Consider the following 20,329-nt stretch of genomic DNA (forward strand, 5'->3'; position numbering starts at 1 on the left):
ATTCCCTGTAATTTGGTTATAAATCATGTTCCTAACCAAGCCAACTCCGAAGGTCGCTGGTAATCAAACTGTCAGCAGGCCATCCTCAGCGGCTGCCGTGGTCAGGGCCCTGAGCCAGGAGAGCCCAGGGGAATCAGGCATCCTGCCCGCGCCTTTGCAAGTGGGTGAGAGGCTGGAAATGGGAACAGGTTAACAGGGCTTGGGGCTGGGGCCCAGTGACAGATGCACTTGGCTTCACGATAATGAGGAGGAGAGACGTTCCAGCCTCGCCTCTGAACACTGTTGGTCCTTCCTGCTGTTGGTGGCTTTGAACCTCCTGATCCGCGGAAGGTGGTCTCTTGCAGAGTTCTGATGACATCACATGGATGTGTGTTGGGGTCTTCCCTGGGTATATAGGTCTTATAGGGGAAGCAGAAGAGTTTATTTTCTCTAAACCACCAGCTCAGTGGCAGGTGCTCACGCAGCATCCTGTGTAACCCCTAAGCCACTCCCAGGAGGCAGCAAGTTCCTCTTACTACGTGTAGCTCCTGGAGGCTCAGACTGGCAAAGGGGCAGAGCTTGCAGGCATTCAGGCTTACATTTTTTTTAACTCTTTTTTTTTAGATGGAGTTTTGCTCTGTCACTCAGGCTGGAGTACAGTGGTACGATCTTGGCTCACCACAACCTCCACCTCCCGAGTTGAAGCGATTCTCCTGCCTCAGCCTCCTGAGCAGCTGGCATTATAGGCCTGTGCCACCACACCTGGCTAAGTTTTGAATTTTTTAGTATAGATGCAGTTTTACCTTGTTGGTCAGCCTGGTCTTGAACTCAAATGATCTGCCCACCTCAGCCTCCCAAAGTGCTGGGATTACAGGTGTGAGCCACTGCACCTGGGCTTCTCTTAACTCTTAATGGTATTTTCCAATTTTGACATTTTGAAATAAGGCTGGGAAATGCTTCTTAAACCAAGAGAAACAAATTTGCTGTTTGCAGGACTTTTCAGAGCCTTTAATAAATTGGATCATGATTCTTCATGCACGGAGAGATGGAGAGCCAGGGTGGAGGCCCTTGAGGCTCTGGCAGGGAGAAGATCAGTACTGCATTCCTACCCGAGTTCCGCAGGGGAGCATGGCTGTCTTGCTCTCGAAGCCCTGGCTTCCACAATTCGGATGGAGCCTACAGTGGGGTGAGCTGAGGCCTGGCTCCACACACCTCACAGGAACTCCTAGAAGAAGGTAGGGCACGTTCCCTGACCCCTTTCCTGAGCTGTTAAGGACGAGCTGGCTCACTAGGGGCAGGTGAATCCTGCCGACCCACTGTCCGGCCTCACTGCTCTCTTCTGAGGAGTAACAGCAGCTTCCACTTCCCAGGTCTGTCTGTGCACCCAGATCCCTGGATTTCCTGCCCAGTGTCCCTCAGAGATGGCTCCTCCTTATATGCCCTGGGGCCCAGCTGATGAACCCGAAACCTTGGGCACCTCCCAACTCACTCCCTTTCGCTGCCAATTAAATTAGCTCCTGGACCACACCGTGGGTATTCCTCCACCCACAGCCCAAGAACAAACAGCAAATAAACGAAACAGATGGGCTCGGTCTGCTCTGCTGGCTCCCAGCGCTCCCAAACTCAGGGCGGGGCTGAGACTGTACTAAACCATTTCTCCTTTGCTCCTGGGCACACAGCTAGATGACATTGTCCACCTCCCTTGTAGACAGGGATGGCTTGGGGCCACGTGGCTGAGTTCTGGCCAGTGGAATGTGATGACTGCCATGCTCACACCTGGCCTGTGACACCTCCCATGTAACATATCTGCTGCCACCCTGCTTTCTGCCAGCCGGATGAAGAGGATCCAACAGAGAACTCCGAGGCCCTAGGAGACTGGGGAGGACACTTTCGAAGGAAGCTTTATTTGTTATTTTACTAAAATTATTAATATTTTATGATACAGAGTCTCACTGTTGCCCAGGCTGGAGTGCAGTGGCATGATCTCGGCTCACTACAACCTCCGCCTCCCAGGTTCAGGCAATTCTCCTGCCTCGACCTCTTGAGTAGCTGGGATTACAGGTGTGCACCACCACGCCCAGCTAATTTTTGTATTTTTAGTAGAGATGGGGTTTCACCATGTTGGTCAGGCTGGTCTTGAACTCATGACCTTGTGATCTGCCTGCCTCGGCTTCCCAAAGTGCTGGGGTTACAGGTAAGAGCCAATGTGCCAGGCCTAAAATTTTTATTATTATAATCGAGACAGGGTCTTGCACTGTTGCCCAGGCTGGAGTACAGTGGTGCAATCATAGTTCATTTTAACCTCTGATTTCTGGGCTCAAGTGATCCTCCTGCCTCAGTGTCTCGAGTAGCTGGGACTATAGATGCATGTCACCACAGCCAGCTAATTTTTAAAATATTTTGTAGAGAGAGCATCTCCCTATGTTACCCAGGCTGGTCTTACTCCTGGCCTCAAGGATCCCTGCGTCAGAGTGCAGGGGTTACAGGCGTGAGCCACCACACCTACCCTGGAAGGAATCTTTAGAGGGTGAAACACCTTGGTGGAAATCCCACTCAACCCCTTAAAGCTGTGTGATCTTGGCCAAGTCACTTATCTCTCTGAGCTCAGTTTCCTCATCTATAAATAGGGGTAATGATAGCGCCATCCTTGTAAGGTTGTTTCGTGAATCAAATAGGATTATTTGATTTGAAACAGCTCCAAAGGTCCATCTGAGCCCCAGCGCTCCCTGCTGTACTGGCTGGGGCCTTCATAGCCACTGCATCACAGGTCAGCTTCTCCCTCTGTCTAATTCTGCTCTTTTTCTCCTTTTCAGAAATCTCTACCTCTGAGTTCTGAGGGAAGGCAGTTGGTATTGGAAGAGGTCATGGGAAGCAGATTTTTAGATGGGATTTTTTGAGTTGTATGACTGTCACGTCCAGCAATGAGGCCTCCATCCCTGGGGTAGGTATCTGTTGTGCAGTGCAGTTGTTAAAACTGTCAGTCATGGTGAACTGAGATGGAAAATCCCACGAAAGGGAATCTTAGCCATTTGAGAGGTTTGGGGAAAGGAATCGTTATAAAACTATGGAGTCAGATAGTGATTGCTGGCCAGGCACAGTGGCTCACCCCTCTGTAATCCCGGCATTTTGGGAGGCCACGGCAGGAGGATCGTTTGAGGGTAGGAGTTCAGGACCAGCCTGGGCATCCTAGCAAGGTCCTTTCTCTACAAAAAAACAAACAAACACCCAAACCAAACCAACCAAACAAACAAAAAACCAGCCAAGAATGTCTGGAGACGGTCCTGGCTGTCATAATTGTGCGGGGGAGAGAGATGGCGTTGCTATTGACCTAGGAGGTAGAGGTCAGGGATGCAGTTAAAATTCCTACAACATGGCGGGTGCGGTGGCTCATGCCTGTAATCCCAGCACTTTGGGAGGTGAGCTGGGTGGATCACCTGAGGTCAGGAGTTCGAGCCCAGCCTGGCCAACTTGGTGAAACCCTGTCTCTACTAAAAATACAAAAACTAGCTGGGCATGGTGGCATGTGCCTGTAATCCCAGCTACTCAGGAGGCTGAGGCAGGAGAATTGCTTGAACCTGGGAGGCGGAGGTTGCGGTGAGCCGAGATTGTGCCATTGTACTCCAGCCTGGGTAACAAGAGCGAAACTCTGTCTCAAAAAAACAAAAGACAAAAAACAAAAAAACAAAAATTGGCTGGGTGTGGTGGTGGGTGCCTGTAATCCCAGCTACTTGGGAGGCTGAGGCAGGAGGATTGCTTGAACCCAGGAGGTGGAGGTTGCAGTGAGTGGAGACTGCGCCATTACACTCCAGCCTGGATGACAGAGGGATACTCTGTCTGAAAAAAAAAAAAAATTCTACAAGGCACAGGACAGCCCCTACAACAAATGATTATGTGGCCCAAAATGTGAATAGTGCCAAGGTGGTGGCGTGTATCTGTAGTCCCAGCTACTCAGGAGGCTGAGGCAGGAGAATTGCTTGAACCTGGGAGGCGGAGGTTGCGGTGAGCCGAGATTGTGCCATTGTACTCCAGCCTGGGTAACAAGAGCGAAACTCTGTCTCAAAAAAACAAAAGACAAAAAACAAAAAAACAAAAATTGGCTGGGTGTGGTGGTGGGTGCCTGTAATCCCAGCTACTTGGGAGGCTGAGGCAGGAGGATTGCTTGAACCCAGGAGGTGGAGGTTGCAGTGAGTGGAGACTGCGGCATTACACTCCAGCCTGGATGACAGAGGGATACTCTGTCTGAAAAAAAAAAAAAATTCTACAAGGCACAGGACAGCCCCTACAACAAATGATTATGTGGCCCAAAATGTGAATAGTGCCAAGGTGGTGGCGTGTATCTGTAGTCCCAGCTACTCAGGAGGCTGAGGAGGGAGGATGGCTTGAGCCCAAGAGGTCAAGGTTGTAGTGAGTGATGAGCATACCACTGCACTCCAGCCTGAGTGACAGAGCAAGACCCTGTCTCAAAAAATAAAAATAAAAATGGAAAAAAAACCAGATAGCGATTGCTGGGGGGCTTCTAATGCATTGGAGGAAGACCATAAAGCTAGGGTGATTAATCACCGATTTAAGTGGAGTGTGAGATCCAGAGGCCCTCCTTGGCAGCGGAGGAGGGAGACTCTCATTTCAAGAGACTCTCATTTCCTGCAGCTCAAGGACAGAAAAAGCTGAGGATCAGACCCAGAACTTAAATACAAGTGGAGCCACAGAGAAGGCTGAATTCTTGACTCTGGGGAGTCTGCTACTCCAAGGTCAGAGCCTTGACTGGAAAGAGCGATGCTCATATATGACATACGGATGGGGACACCTGGGGTCTTGTACTGGAAAATCTTGAATTCCTAAATTCTCTGAAACCCTCTGGGCCTGCAGGTGGCTTACTCCTTGTTTTTTTCTTTTTCTTTTCTTTTTTTTTGAGACAGAATCTCACTCTGTTGCCAGGCTGGAGTGCAGTGGCGCGATCTCCGCTCACTGTAACCTCCACCTCCCGAGTTCAAGCGATTCTCCTACCTCAGCCTCCTGGGTAGCTGGGACCTACAGGCATGTGCCACCACGCCTAGCTAATTTTTACATTTATAGTAGAGACTGGTTTTCACCATGTTGGCCAGGATGGTCTTGATCTCTTGACCTCGGCCTCCCAAAGTGCTGGGATTACAGGCGTGAGTCACCAAGCCCAGCCAGCTCACTCCTTGTTAAAGGCAAGCACTCTTCCCTTGCTTGAAGCTGATGCAGAGGCCTCTGGACTGCAAGCCCACCTGTGCCGCCTCCTTTTCTGTCCCCCAGACCAGAATCTAGAGTCAAGTTACAGCAGAATTCAGTTATACTAAGGGAAGAAAGGGAGAACATGCCATAGAGGCTGCATGGCGCAGCCCGCGCTCACTGGCAGACGTCAGAAGAGGTTGGATGGGACTGGATCATGAGGGTGCTGGGATCGAAGGCAAGGGAAGAGGAAGTTGGGCAGGGGGAGTCCAGCAACAATGGAGCCACCTCCGAGGATACAGGATTTAACCTCCTGGCAAGGCCCCCAGGAGATGGGGCTAACTCGCTGTTAGGATGGCTCTTGGGAGCTTGGAAAAAGCAAGGGCTCATACCAGATGAAGTAGAAGTGCCAGAACTTCTGTGGCAGGTGGTGGAAGATGAAATCAAAAGACTCAGAGAAGCGGGGTGAGGTGGTTCATGCCTGTAATGTCAGCAGTTTGGGAAGGGGAGGTGGGAAGATTGCTTGAGCCCAGGAGTTTGAGACCAGTCTGGACAACATGGTGAGACCCCCGTCTCTACAAAAATTAAAAACAATTAGCTGTGCATAGTGGCATGCACCTGTAGTCACAGCTACCAACCAGGCTGAGGTGGGAGGATTGCTTGAGCCTGGGAGGTGGAGGTTGCAGTGAGTGCAGTGAGGTGAGATCATGCACTCCAGCCTGGGCTACAGAGCGAGCCTCTGTCTCAAAAAAAAAAAAAAAAAAAAAAAGACCCAGGGGAGTGGGTGTCCTAGAATGGATAACTACATAAAGCCAGGAAAGTGACTTGCTAACTGTGTTCTTTGGGGAAGCCGGAGGACCTGTCCATTAACCATGCACGGAGATGAGGCTGAGGGCATGGTTGAAAAGCTCAATGGTGCTGTCCTCTGTAAACCAGGAGGAGGTGCCGTGACAGACTGGGCTCCCTGAGAGCAATAAGGAAGATGGGATCCTGAAAGAATAGAGGCTCAGTGGTGGAAGTGAAGCATCACGAGCAAGGTGGGCAGAATTATCATAATGAGCAGCAAGTTCAGAGTGGCAAGCAGGGAGCCTGCAGAGAGCTATAAAAATGGTTCCCAGAACACGGCGCTCCCAGGGGCAAGATAAACAGGCAGCCAAGAAGAGTATTATTTAATTTATACAGCCAGAAGAATTCAAGGATGGCTGAAGCTGCTGCTTCAGTGATAGCTGACGATCCCTTATGGAGCTAGAGCTCGGGCCCAGAACCCATTCAATGAAGGAGAGACTTGATCCCCAAGAAGCAGCCTGCCACACACGGCAAATGTACGTGGTAGCAGCCATCCCGTTCCTCTGCAGAAAGAACCTTTTGTTTGAGTTACTGTACCCTGGTGAAAGGAATAACCAGATGTTTCTAAGATTACTGGCTACAGGGTTCAAAATAATGTGTTGGTATGTGGGGATCCAAGTGTCATCATGACCTCCTCTTAGGGTAGGAGCAGATGCGACCCAGAAAATCAATAGAATCCTGGTCTGCGCCTTGACCACACTGTATATACTGAGTCCATGAACCCACCCAGGTCCTTAGTTCCAGAATTTATAACTGGGATGGGCACACATGATTGGCAGAATTCACAGCCTGTTCCTTGGCCTTTGGGCTAAAAGCTATTGTGGTGGAGAAGCCTAAATGGAAGTCTCTGAAACTGTCATCCAACCTGATCAAGTAACAAACAAAACAAACAAAAAACCCCAGCATCACCGTTCAGGGGAAACGGCAGAAATTAGCATGACCTTCAAAGACCCAAGATGCGTGAGTGGTGGTCCTCATCTCATCCTCATCCAGTTCACTAGCTTGGTCCCTATAACAAACGACACCAAGAACAAAGCTCAGATGAATTCTAGAAGATGGCAGTAGATTTTTTTTTTTTTTTGAGACAGAGTCTTTCTCTGTCACCCAGGCTGGATTGCAGTGGCACCATCTCAGCTCACTGCAACCTCCACCTCCAGGGTTCAAGTGATTCTCCTGCCTCAGCCTCCTGAGTAGCTGGGACTACAGGCATATGCCACCATGCCCAGCTAGTTTTTGTATTTTTAGTAGAGACAGAGTTTCACCATGTTGACCAGGCTGGTCTCGAACTCCTGACCCCAAGTGATCTGCCTGCCTTAGCCTCCCAAGGTGCTGGGATTATAAGCGTGAGCCACTGCGCCCGGCCAAGAGTAGCCTTTCATCAGTACAACCAAGCAGCAGTCTCACCTGCAACTGTGGTGCTACATACAGTGACTCTGCGAGAGTAGATCCACACATCCTTAGGTACACGGCCCGTCAGTGACTCTGCTAGGGTAGATCCACACATCCTTAGGTACACGGCCCGTCAGTGACTCTGCTAGGGTAGATCCACACATCCTTAGGTACACGGCCCGTCAGTGACTCTGCTAGGGTAGATCCACACATCCTTAGGTACACGGCCCGTCAGTGACTCTGCTAGGGTAGATCCACACATCCTTAGGTACACGGCCCGTCAGTGACTCTGCTAGGGTAGATCCACACATCCTTAGGTACACGGCCCGTGGCTGTTGGTCTGGCAGTGCCTTCTTCTGTTTCTAGTAGAAGGGGTATTTGGAAGCAGTCTGCATTCCCGCAGGATGGAGAACAGCATTCACACACAGTTCTGCCTATGCATGTTCTTTGCCACTCTCTCTCATAATAGAGTGTACAACTGGTTCTCCACTGGGGCATTTGGCAATGTCTGGAGATGTTTCTGGTTGTCACATGGGAGGGGGCATGCTGTTGGCATGTAGTGGGTGGAGGTCAGGGATGTGCACGGGGAAGCCCCCACAACAAAGAATTATCTGGTCCAAAGTGTGATTAGTGCCAAGGAGGAGAAACTTTAGACTGCAGGGATCCAGAACCCCCCGTCATGCCACCACAGGACGTCATGCCACTGATCCATTATTATTATTATTTTGAGACAAGCTCTCTCTTTGTCATCCAGGCTGGGGTGCTGTGGTGTGAACACAGCTCACTGCAGCCCTGACCTTCTGCCCTCAAGTGATCCTCCCACCTCAGCCTACTGAGTAGCTGGGACTATAGGTGTGTGCCACCATGCCCAACTAATTTTTTGTTTCTTGTAGAGACGGGGTCTTGCTATGTTGCCCAGGCTGGTCTCAAACTCTTGGGCTAAAACAATTCTTTCACCTCCACCTCCCAAAGTGTTAGGATTATAGGCATGAGCCACTGCACCCAGTCCATACTGGTCCATTATATCAATGGGACACATTGGCCCATTATATCAATGACGTCATGTTAATTAGTCTGGATGGGCAAGAATTGGCAAGTAATTTGAAAGCCTCGATGAGACAGACATGCTTCAGAAGGTGGGGACTGCAAATGAGTGAAGTTTTTACTACAGTGGTTTGGTTTGGGGCACACCAGGAATTTCCTCCAAAAGAAACCGTAAGTTGTTGCTTCTTGCACCTCCCACACGCCGGAAGGAAACAAAACATCTCACAGGCCTTTTTTGGGTTCTTAAGCGATATATTCCTTGCTTGGCAAATACTGGCAACCCATTTTGCCAAGTGCCGAGGACGGCTGCCAGCAGTGAGAGGGACCCAAGGCAGGAAAGGGTTCTGCAGCAGCTCCAGGCTGTGGTACAAGCAGTCCCACGGCTGGGGTCATGTGACCTAGCAGACGCTGATAGCAGACATATCTGTGGTGAGAAAAGACGCTACGAGTTTGTGGCAAGCCCCAATAGGAGAATAACAACATAGATCCCTAGAGTTCTGGAACAAGGCCATGCCATCTGTAGTGGAAAATCATGCGCTATTAGAAAAATAGCTTTAGTGTGCTTCTGGGTCTTGATAGAGCTGGAGCCTCTGCTCAGCCTGATAGAGACAGCTTTGACATGACACCCTGTGAGCATGGGGAGTCATCCCCCAGAATACAGAGCACACCCCAAATGAATGAACATACTTTTTTTTTTGAGACAGAGCTTCGCTCTGGTTGCCCAGGCTGGAGTGCAATGGCGTGATCTTGGCTACTGCAATCTCCATCTCCTGGGTTCAAGAAATTCTCCTGCCTCAGCCTCCCAAGCAGCTGGGATTACAGGCATGCGCCACCACTCCTGGCTAATGTTGTATTTCTAGTAGAGCTGGGGTTTCTCCATGTTGGTCAGGCTGGTCTTGAACTCCCAACCTCAGGTGATCCACCCGCCTCAGCCTCCCAAAGTGCTGGGATTACAGGCATGAGCCAGTGGGCACCACTGACCATACTATTCTATGGTGTTGTGTCTGCAGTAGGTAAAATGCATGGTCTGGAAGCTAAGGGGTGAAAGTAACGGAGGCATCACTTACTGTAATTCTCAGTGACTCATTTAGGAAACTCATCTCCTGTCCCTGCAACTTTCAGCTCTATGTGTATAAGGTCTGCTCTGGTTCCCAGATGGAGGACACTTTTATCAGGGTATAGAGTAAGAGTTCCCCTGAACTTTAACGCACTTCCGCCACCTGACCATTTCAGATTCCTTGGACCCAAAGGCCATGAGATGAGGGAAGGAGTCGCAGTACTGGCAGGAATTACTGTCCCTGATCAGCTGGCAGGAGAAGGCAGGATTGCTGTGACACAGTGGAGGCAGGGAAGATCAGTTTTGGCACCCACATGATCTGTTGACCTGTCTTTTGTTACCCCTTTGCCTGTTTTTGACAGTAAATGGGTAAGGAAGGCAGCCATGAACTGGGAAGAGCACAGTGACCAGGGAGGAGCCAGACCTGTGAGGGATGAGGGTCTGGGTCATCCCACTAGGCGAACTCTGGATCAGCAGAGGTGCTTACGGAGGCTGGGGGGAATGTGGGATGGACAGTAGAGGAGGGAAACAGTGGGTCCCAGTTACAGCTTCAGTGTAGCGGCAATGAAGCTATAGCGCAACCAACTAGCATCTTCTTGTGTGTTTTTTTTCAGGGAAAGAGACCACCCAAAATCCTGAAAAAATGGTCCCTGGATGGACAGACCCACTCTATGAAGCAAGTGGATCCCAGCAGAACGAGGGGTGGCTGTAATGAATGACACATGCCCCACACAGATCTGCTGAGGACCAAGGCGCTCATTCTCCCACTACTGGAGTGCTGGGAGTGCTGGCCGCTGATGGCTCATGGCGAAGTCCCTCCCCCAGAATTGCCCTCTGCTGAAGGGAGTTGTCTCACTCAAGATTATGCCCCCTCCTCAAGGGCAGCCCAGATCCAGTGACTGGTCCAGGAAGGGGCACACAGTTCTGACTCCTTTAGCTTGATTTGAGACAGCTTCGAAGGGTCGGTCCAGCTCTGGATCTCCCTGCAGAATTGGCAGAGGCCTCTGTGGCAGCTGCATCACAGTCCAGCATCTCTCTCTGCCTAATCCTGCTTCCTCTCAGCCACCTAACATGGCTGCAGATGAGTTCTCCACGCTAAGCCTCCTTTATGCAAACCTGACCCTCGGAGTTTGTCTGCTGGGGAAGCTGACCTAAGTCACTGAAGATGGTGAGGTATGGGGGTTGTTTTTGCCACACTGGTCTTGAACTCCTGAGCTCAGGTAATCTGCCTGCCTTGGCTTTCCAAAGGTCTGGGACTACTGTTGTGAGCCACAGTGCCCGGCCTCTGCTCCCCTTTAGATGCCAGACCCGGAAAGGCCGCGTAGCTCTCGGGCTGCTCACCTTCTGTGTATCTTCTCCTGTGGATTTTAGAAATGAGCATGGAATTCTAGAGGAATGAGTCAGGGGGAGGAACAGGAGCCCAAGATGAAAACTACAGGTCAAATGGGCAGACAGGGAAGTGAGGGATGAAAATTCACAGTGCATCAATTTATACCCCAGTTACAAGCCTCCAGGCCTTCAAAACAGGGACATCAGGAAAGCTGGTTTGTGAAAGGATTCACTTTGGGGCTCATCTGGAAGGGTGGCTTCTATCGCATTCAATATACATTTGCATAATACAGTAACAGGAGTGGGTTTGTAGATGGCCGGGGGTGCTGGCACCATTCCTTCCATGAATGCTCCTGAGAACTCCATGAGGATGATCATAATCTCCATCTTATACAAGGGGAAACTGAGGCTCAGAAAGGTTAAGCGACTGACCCCACAGTCACACATGAAGTGGCAGAATTGAGTGTCAGACCCAGGTCTGCTGTACCCAAAGGCAATCACAGTGGTCACTGAGGTGCCCTGCTGTTTTGAGACCCCATAGAGAAAGTGTGGCCAGTCCGTGTTCCTCTTACTGATCTATTTATTTTATGTTGTCTTCTGGGCATGCTCTGTTCCTGCCTGAAGTCCACTTCCTGGGGCTGGTGAGAGGGCCAGGAAGGAGGCTTCTGAGTGAGGTCCTGGCCCCCCTGCCTCCCTCTGACCCCATGTCTCTGGGTCTGTTTCCCTCCCATGCTCCCGCTTGCTGGGACCTGGCTGTTGGATTCAATATGTGGCCTCAGGAAGTCCTCTGTCTCCTGCTTCGAGACACTGTCTTGGTGCTGAGAGCTTGAGGGGCTCCCACTCTGATAATAACCTCCAAATGGACCCTCACGTTGGCCCAGCCTAGGGTTTTAGAGCCAATGGCTTTTTCCCAATGTGACTTTGGGCAGAGGACTCTACCTTTCTGAGCTCAGTTTTCTTACTTGCAAAATGGGCATAACACCGTCTTCCCCTAGAGATTACGTATTCAGTTAGAGGAGGCATGAAAGAGTGTTCCAGAGTGTTCCTCTCCCCCGCTCTGCCTTTCTCTCTGTTCTCAGCTTCTCCTCTCACCTTCCTCAGAAGTCCCCAGACTGAAGGGAGCTTTATTTACATTTCAGAAGAAATGATCTAGAGATCATCTCTTTCCAGTTTCCCAGGAGCCCCTGCCTGGGGTTCTTCTGTGGGGCAGCCTCTGCACCCTGACTGTGTGGCTGAGCTGCCTCTCCCCACCCTCTCTTCCTCTCTCCCCTTCGCCTCTGCCCTCTCCACCTCCCTTCTGGTTTTCCAGGCTCAGCCCTCCACTGCTGTTCACCAATTGCTTCCTGGTTTCCAGCACACAGTTCATCGTGGCTACTTTTGATTACATTTCCAGTCTCTTTTCAAGTTTATTTCCCTTGGGTCTCCCGACTTGCTTGGAGCCAGGAGGAAGTAGAGGTGGCTTGAACCTCTGGGGAAGGCTGGTGAGCTGGGAGATGATGGAGGAGGTTGTGGAGAGGGGCCCTTCCCACTTTGGGAGGAGGCACTCCAGTACCTTCCTGATGTGCTGTCCAATATCCACATTGCGGAGTGGGGGGCGCTGAGCCGAGCCATTGTCTCAGATGTTTATGCTTCAACTCCTGCCTGGCCCATACCATCACAATCTCTTTAATACCCCCCTAAACCCCACATCACCATCTCTTTAATATCCCCCAAGCCCCACATCACCATCTCTTTAATACCCCCCAAACCCCACATCACCATCTCTTTAATCCCCCCAGCCCCACATCACCACCTCTTTAATACCCCCCAGCCCCACATCACCATCTCTTTAATGCCCCCCAGCACCACCATCACCATCTCTTTAATGCCCCCCAGCCCCACCATCACCATCTCTTTAATACCCCCCAGTCCCACATCACCATCTCTTTAATGCCCCCCAGCCCCACATCACCATCTCTTTAATACCCCCCAGCCCCACCATCACCATCTCTTTAATACCCCCCAGTCCCACATCACCATCTCTTTAATGCCCCCCAGCCCCACCATCACCATCTCTTTAATCCCCTCCAGCCCCATCATCACCGTCTCTTTAGTCTCCTCACAACTTTACCATCTTCATCTCTCTCTCTCTTTATTTTTATTTTTGAGACGGAGTCTTGCTCTGTCACCTAGGCTGGAGTGCAGCGGCATGATCTGAGTTCACTGCAACCTCCGCCTCCCAGGTTCAAGCGATTCTCCTGCCTCAGCTTCCCAAGTAGCTGGGATTACAGGCATGCACCACCACACTCAGCTAATTTTTGTATTTTTAGTAGAGACGGGGTTTCACCATGTTGGTCAGGCTGGACTCAAACTCCTGACCTCAGGTGATCCGCGCACCTTGGTCTCCTGGCACTCCAGGCTTGAGCCACTGCACCTGGCCCATTCCCACCTCTTTAGTCCCCGCCCAGCCCTCAGGGCCTGTCCTCGGGTCAGCCCCCACTCTGTCCATCTGGGTAGCTGTGTAGCCTTTGGCAGCTTGTGCGACCTCTGCTTATGAAACAGTCTTTGTCAGAGCTGGGAAGCGTCTAAAAAGGCCATGATCAGGCGCCATCTCCACTTTAAAAACAAAATCAATTGAATTTAATAGGTTTAGGGGTATAAATGGATTTTGGTTACATGGATGAGAGTAGTAACGTCTGGGTTTTTGGTGTATGTGTCACCTGAATAGTGTACACTGTAGGCCCAACAGGTAATTTTTCACCCCTCCTCTGCTCCCCTCCCCCATTCCCTTCCCCCTCTGTCTGCAGTATCAGCTTCATAGCTATGGGCTTGGCGCTGGCTCATCAGCCATCCTGAATCTCACATTCCTTAGTGTCCCTCTCATGGGGCACATTCGCAAGTGTTAGAGATGACGTATTCGAAGTGCATGGTCAATGCCCCCAACGTAGCTGTTATTACTGATAGTGGATGGAGGCCTTGTGTCCCTTTCCCTCCCCTCCCCTTCTCTTCCCTTCCCTCCCATCCCCTCCACTTCTCTTCCCTCCCCTTCCCTTCCCTTTTTGAGGCAGAGTCTTGCTTTGTTACCCAGGCTGGAGTGCAGTGGTATGATCTTGGCTCACTGCAACCTCCACCTCCCAGGTTCAAGTGATTCTCCTGCCTCAGCCTCCTGAGTAGCTGAGACTACAGGTGTGCACCACCATGCTAGGCTAATTTTTGTATTTTTTATAGAGACCGGGTTTTGCCATGTTGCCCAGGTTGGTCTCGAACTCCTGACTTCAGGTGATCCACCTTCCTTAGCCTCCCAAAGTGCTGGGATTACAGGTATGAGGCACCATACCCAGCCACCTTGTGTTTTCTTAAAGAGTGAGGTTTAGAGTATGGAAGACTGTGGGCTGGGCGCAGTGGCTCATGCCTGTAATCCCAACACTTTGGGAGGCCAAGGTGAGTGGATCACTTGAGACCAGGAGTTCACGACCAGCGAAACCCTGTCTCTACTAAAAATATAAAAATCAGCCTGGCATGGTGGTATGTGCCTGTAGTCCCAGCTACTCAGGAGGCTGAGGCAGGAGAATCACTTGAATTCGGGAGGTGGAGGTTGCAGTGAGTCATGATTATGCCACTGCACTGCTGTGTAGGTGACAGAGCGAGACTCCATCTCAAAACAGAATAAAAAAGACTAAAATGGGGCTATAGCAAGAGGAACTTGGGTTCCAAAGTTATGCAGGTGCCTTCTTAGTTTAGCCAGTTGTGCCGTCCTTGAAACACTGGCAGAAGGAGATTTCAAAGAGCTAGTGAGATCCCAGGGCAGAGAAGAACAAGCAGAGGGAGGAGAGGAGAGAGAAGGGCGGAGGGAGCCAAGTAGGCAGAGTCCAGCAGTGTGGTGGTGGTGGGTTGCAATGGGGTGAGTGACGAGACCAAGGTAGTTTCGAGAAGAGGATGCCAAAGGCTGCATTTTCTCCGTCAACCTCCTCCATCGCCAATCGGTCAGTGAGGGCTCCTCACCATGAAGTGCTCTGGGGGTTTTAGGTTCCCCTGTCGAAAGCCAGGGGAGGGATCTCAGACAGAACAGGGCAAAGCGGAAGAACCAGGTGAATAGAAAAAAATGAAAGAGGCTCCCCTCTTTTGTGGCTGACATGCCCCCCCAAAACTGCCAGGGATTTGAACCATTTGACTCCTTTTTTGAAGAGTCTTTTCCTCTTTTATTTTGAAATTCTGAACATTTCAAACCTCAGAAAAGTTGAAAGAGCAGTCCATCAAACACCTGTGTACCCTTCACATGGGCGCACCCATTGTGAATGTGGCCGCTTTGACTTTCTCTCCTTTCTTTTCTTCTGATTATCTGAAAGTGAATTGCAACATCCGATTCTCCATCCCTAAATAATCAGCATATGTCTTCTATGAACAAGGATCTTCTCCTCCATAACCATAATGATATAATTATCATACCCAAGGACTTTAACATGGATCTAATAATGTTATCTAACGTTCTGCTCATATTTACATTTCCCCAATTGTTCCAAAAATGTCAGTTATAGCTGGTTTTTCCCCATTCAGGAGCCAGTTAAGGACCGTGCATTGCATTTAATTGTCATGTCTCTTTAGTCTCTTTTAATCTAGTCTTTTGGTCTTTCTTGTAATTGACATTTTTGGAGTCCGTATCAGATGTCTTGTAAAACTCCCGGCAACCTGAATGTCTGATTGTTTCCTTATGATTTGATTCAGCCCTTACTTTTTTGGTGAGAATACTAAATAGAAGATGTCTTGCACTTATTATTGCGTTACCCAAGGAGGCACGTCATGTCAGCTTGTCCTATTTTTTGGTGACCCTACGTTTGATCACGTGGCGTCTGCTGGATTTCTTCGTTGAAGTACCTTTTCCCTTTTGTAAGAAATAAGTAATCTCTGGTGATATTGTTAGACTTGTGAACGTGCCGCTGCCTCCATTGATGGTCCTTGCCTGGATCACTGGTTACACTGGGAGTCGCAAAACTCATTTGCCTCTAGAAGGGCCAGAGTATCTGCTGGCACGTGGCTTCCATGTGTGGCCAGGTAAGCTCCTCCATGCACTGGCCTGGGTAGGTGGTTTCCTGAATGTGACAGCCAAGTGTCCCCAGTGGCCTGTCTTAGCCCCTTCTGATCAGTCTTGCTTTTGATGTCCTTGACAGAAGAACCGGCTTCTCTGGCCAGAGAGCTGGTCTTTTACCACCTGGAGAAACCTGGCCCCCTGGGAGAGAGCTCAGTTGAATGGCTGCTGGTTCACTAGTTCAGCCATTGGGTGCTGGGAGTGTGTGTGTGTGTGTGTGTGTGTGTGTGTGTGTACATGTAGGCACACATACACTGGGTGGGAGGAGCGTCTGGGGACTTGGAATCCAGAGGCATATATCCACTCTGTGCCCAGGAGCTGCAGGGTGCTGGGCTCTAGCCTTGGTTTCCATGGCAATGGGCAACCTCCTTCTTCATTCTGCTCCTCTCTGGAGCAGCTGACAGCGATGGGGCCAGGGGCTTTGGGCCAGAGACAGAAGATGAGGAGCAGCCTTCACCAGATGCTCTGTGAATATCCTGGAGATGAGAACTCTGGGTATCGCTCCAGAATGACTTTTCCAGGGGCCCCTAGGTCCCTCACCTACTGCAGAATGCACTTGTCTATCAGCAAGGTCCATGACAACATAGAGGTGGCAGCGGGGCCCAGCCTCTTTCTTGTGAATTCAGCTGAATCTGTTAAGCAGATTCAGATCTGTAATTTCGTGATCTGCTACATACATTGTCTTTATCTATTTGCATATATTATCTGCCTTGCAACACCTTTCTGAGGTGGGTGTTATTATTACTCTTGTTCTATAGGTAGAGAAACTGAAGCTCAGAGGACATTCGTAGGGTCACATGGTTAGTAAGGGTCAGGCCAGAACTGGAACTCAAGGTAACAGTGTGGTATAGCCTCTAAGAGTGTGAGCTGTAAAGACAGGCTGGTGCCGGTTTCAAATCCTGAGTCGTTCACTTATTAGTGGGTGATTTTGGCAAAGACAGAGACTCCCCGATGGCTAAGGTGGGGCCTCTCCAGGGCCCAAGATCTGCTACCAGATGCATATGTTTAGATGCTTCTTGTGCTCAGTTTACCCAAGGCTTTCAAGGGGACTTACACCAATAACAGTCCCCAGAGGAGTGTGTCCATGTGGCTAATTTCTGGCCAATGAAAAGCAAGTACAGTGATACATTGGACTTAACTAGGGAGTCTCCTTATTTATTTATTTAAGCAGTAGAGGCCATGTGCCCACTTGCTGGGCAGCCTGTAACTCAGTTCAGCCTCCCTCCTTCGGGTCCCTTGGCGGTGCCTTTGACAAGGAGGCTGCTTAGTCACTGGGACCGACACAGGCATCCCACGCTGCGTAGCGTCCCTCCACTGGAGCACAGTGTTTCCTTTGCATCTCTGGGTCGGGCTCCCCAACTCCCCTAGAAGGCTCCAGCAGGGTTTGGCTCTGGTCAGGAGGTCCAGACAGCCTGGGGCCTGGCAGGGGCAGCTCTGCGAGGGCTGGCTGCAAGCAGCCACGGTTCCCCAGCTCCCTCTCTCTCCTGCCTTCTCCCCTGACCCACCTGAGTGGAATAACACCCCACTGGAAATTGATCATCAGGCCTTGGGTCCCCTGGATTGACTCCACAAAGTCAGCTGTTATGGCCATTTTGCCCACCAAGGGGCTTCTACTGAAAGGACGGGCAGCTCATACTTCCTCAAACACTGGGCCCAAGCCCTGGCTTGAACAGAGCGGGCCCTGGAACCTGGTTTTCCTACAGCCTGAATGAATAAAGGGCGGAGCATGCATGTGCCCTGGAAGACCCACAAACCACCCAGTTCACACATACACAAACCACACATGGGCAATACATAATCCACCCCCCTATACTACACACCCAGCAGACTCATGCCACATGCACTGTGCAACATACATACACACAACAGTGTGCAACCCAAATACAAGATGCACACACATGTCACCTACACTCCCCACACAACAAAGAACACACACACGCACCATATGCGATGTACCCACCAAGCAGTGCATTCACCGCTGTACATGCAGAGCACGATGATGATAATTACGATCAGAGCCGATGTTAAGTGGGCATTCACAGTGCCAGGCACTGTTCTAAGAACTCTGTATGAATTAATGTAATCCTTACAACTCTAGGAAATACGCACCGTTGTTATCATCCTCCTTGTACAGATGAGTAAGGCGCGGAGAGCTTCACTCACTCGCTCAATATTTGCGCCATCACAGCCGCTGCTCCACACACAGCATTCATCAGCCACTCCTTGCTCTATGTTCAGCTTGTCACAAGCAATTTCCCTGAGCAGTGTGCACAGCACCCAAGGGGACACACGCCTCACTCCGGACTGGGTGAGTCCCCTGATCACAGGGCCCTGCCTGGCTCTGCTGCTTGTCTTGCCCTGCCCCCTCTGCCATGTGGCACTATCCCTCACCTCCATGGCCCAAGACATATATCTGTGTGTGTGTGTGTGTGTGTGTGTGTGTGTATCTGAGATGGAATCTCACTCTGTCACCCAGGCAGGCTGGAGTGCAATGGCATGATCTTGGCTTACTGTAAACCTCTGCCTCCTGGGTTCAAGGGATTCTCCTGCTTCAGCCTCCTGAGTAGCTGGGATTAAAGGCATCTGCCACCACGCCTGGCTAATTTTTGTATTTTTAGTAGACACAGGGTTTCAACATCTTGGCAAGGCTGGTCTCAAACTCCTGACCTCAGGTGATTCACCCGCCTCGGCCTCCCAAAGTGCTGGGATTACAGATGTGACCCACCATGTCCAATCCGTGGCTCGATCTGGTCCCCAGCTTAGCTCCTTAGCTCTTCCTTATCTCACATTCCTCTCTCTTGAAATGTCAGAACCATTCTTTGAGCCTCAGTGGCTTTGGCCAATGCCCTTCAGTCGTCTGTGCCTCACCTTCCCCATCTGTAACATGGGGGCTGTGCTCCAGAGCTGGCAGAGTCTCTTGCTGTTGTGCTCATAGGGAGGGCCGTGTCCTGTCACTGCCATCTGTGATCCTGGTCACCTTGGCAGGGCACACTGTCTTCTGCTGCAGGTGACCTACCAGCCGCCCCCTCCTCCCTACAGCTCTGGGGTCTCCTGCTCAGGATGAGGCAAGGCCAGGCTCTACTCTCCAACAGAAAGAATGCAGTTGTCATGGTGATGATTCTTTTGTTCCCACCTCCCCAGGGACACTGCCCAGTGACCAGGACTCTGCTGGCTCCCGCTCTCTGTTTTCCTGTGTGCCACCCATATGAAGTCCTCCAGCTGCAGCTCAGCATGTGTAGGTGGCAGAAACACCAGCAGAGGGTCTGTTGCTTCAGACCCTCAGTATCCTCATCTCCTTGAGACCCTCAATATCCTCATCTCCTTGAGACCCTCAGTATCCTCATCTCCTTGTCTTCCTGGACCAGTTCCCCTGGCCTCTCCCCAGTCCTCAGATGTGACCCAGTGCACTAAGATGTTGGACTCAACAGGATCCCCCTCATCCCCTTTCCCTCTGCCACCTGCTTTCTGACTGGGGGTATGCTGGGGTATGTGGAGCAGGGAGGGGTCCCGCCAGAGACAATGGGAATTCTGGGGAACCTAGGGCAGCAGCCAGGACAAACTAGACCTTGGCACTTAGCAGAGAGCCTCACAGAAGCTCTGGGGCTTCCAGGCTCCTGTAAGTGGACCTGCCTCTGCCCAGACAAGCTAAGGATGTTTATGGGGAGACGGCTAGTCATTGGCTGTAAGGTTTCCTGGTGAGTTAAAGTCCTGTCAGGCCTCCAGATATGTGGGAAGGAAACTGTCAAGTTCTATCCCCCTTGGGAGTGACATGGCCCGAACTTGAGCAACCAGAAGACGGCCGGTGACCTTCCCCTGGTGAGACAAAATTCTCGAGTTAAAACAATCCTGGGGGCTGCTTCCAGGCAGGAAATGTCTGCCAACTTCCCCATCTCCCCTGCTCCAAAATCTTGTATCTAAAATGCAGAATACAGGTTTTTTTTGTGTGTGAGATAAAGTCTTGCTCTTATTGCCCAGACTGGAGTGCAATGGCGCGATCTCGGCTCACTGCAATCTCTGCTTCCCGGGTTCAAGCGATTCTCCTGCCTCAGCCTCCCGAGTAGCTGGAATTATAGGCACGTGCCATCATGCCTGGCTAATTTTTGTATTTTTGTAGAGACAGGGTTTCCCCATGTTGATCAGGCCAATCTCAAACTCCCGACCTCAGATGATTTGCCCACCTTGGTCTCCCAAAGTGCTGGGATTACAAGGGTGAGCCACCATGCCTGGCTGGAACATAGGGTTTTGAGGCTTGGCCTGAGTGCTAGAACAGGGTGGCTGTTTGGGACAGTGAAGCCCAGGTGCCTCTCCTGACAACAATGTCCTGCCTGCCCCTCGCCGCCACCCTTGGCTTGGTGGATGCTGGTCCTTGTGGGGGGGGTGGGCTTCGGGAGGGACATTCAAAGTGCTGGAACTTGGCAGCAGGTGAGGTC

At 50.8% G+C, this 20,329-nt stretch overlaps 1 long non-coding RNA gene across 1 annotated transcript; it reads left to right on the top strand.

The window, feature by feature from the left end:
• The first annotated feature begins 1,658 nt into the window (after positions 1 to 1,658).
• Positions 1,659 to 19,873, top strand: LOC144576932 (uncharacterized). The gene is made up of 4 exons (XR_013519791.1): positions 1,659 to 2,173; positions 2,793 to 2,920; positions 10,123 to 10,681; positions 19,041 to 19,873. It is a non-coding gene; the product is annotated as an uncharacterized LOC144576932 (long non-coding RNA).
• The last annotated feature ends 456 nt before the right edge of the window (positions 19,874 to 20,329 follow it).

The sequence above is a fragment of the Callithrix jacchus genome, chromosome 7, assembly GCF_049354715.1.
Source record: "Callithrix jacchus isolate 240 chromosome 7, calJac240_pri, whole genome shotgun sequence".
In the NCBI taxonomy this organism is placed as follows: domain Eukaryota; kingdom Metazoa; phylum Chordata; class Mammalia; order Primates; family Cebidae; genus Callithrix; species Callithrix jacchus.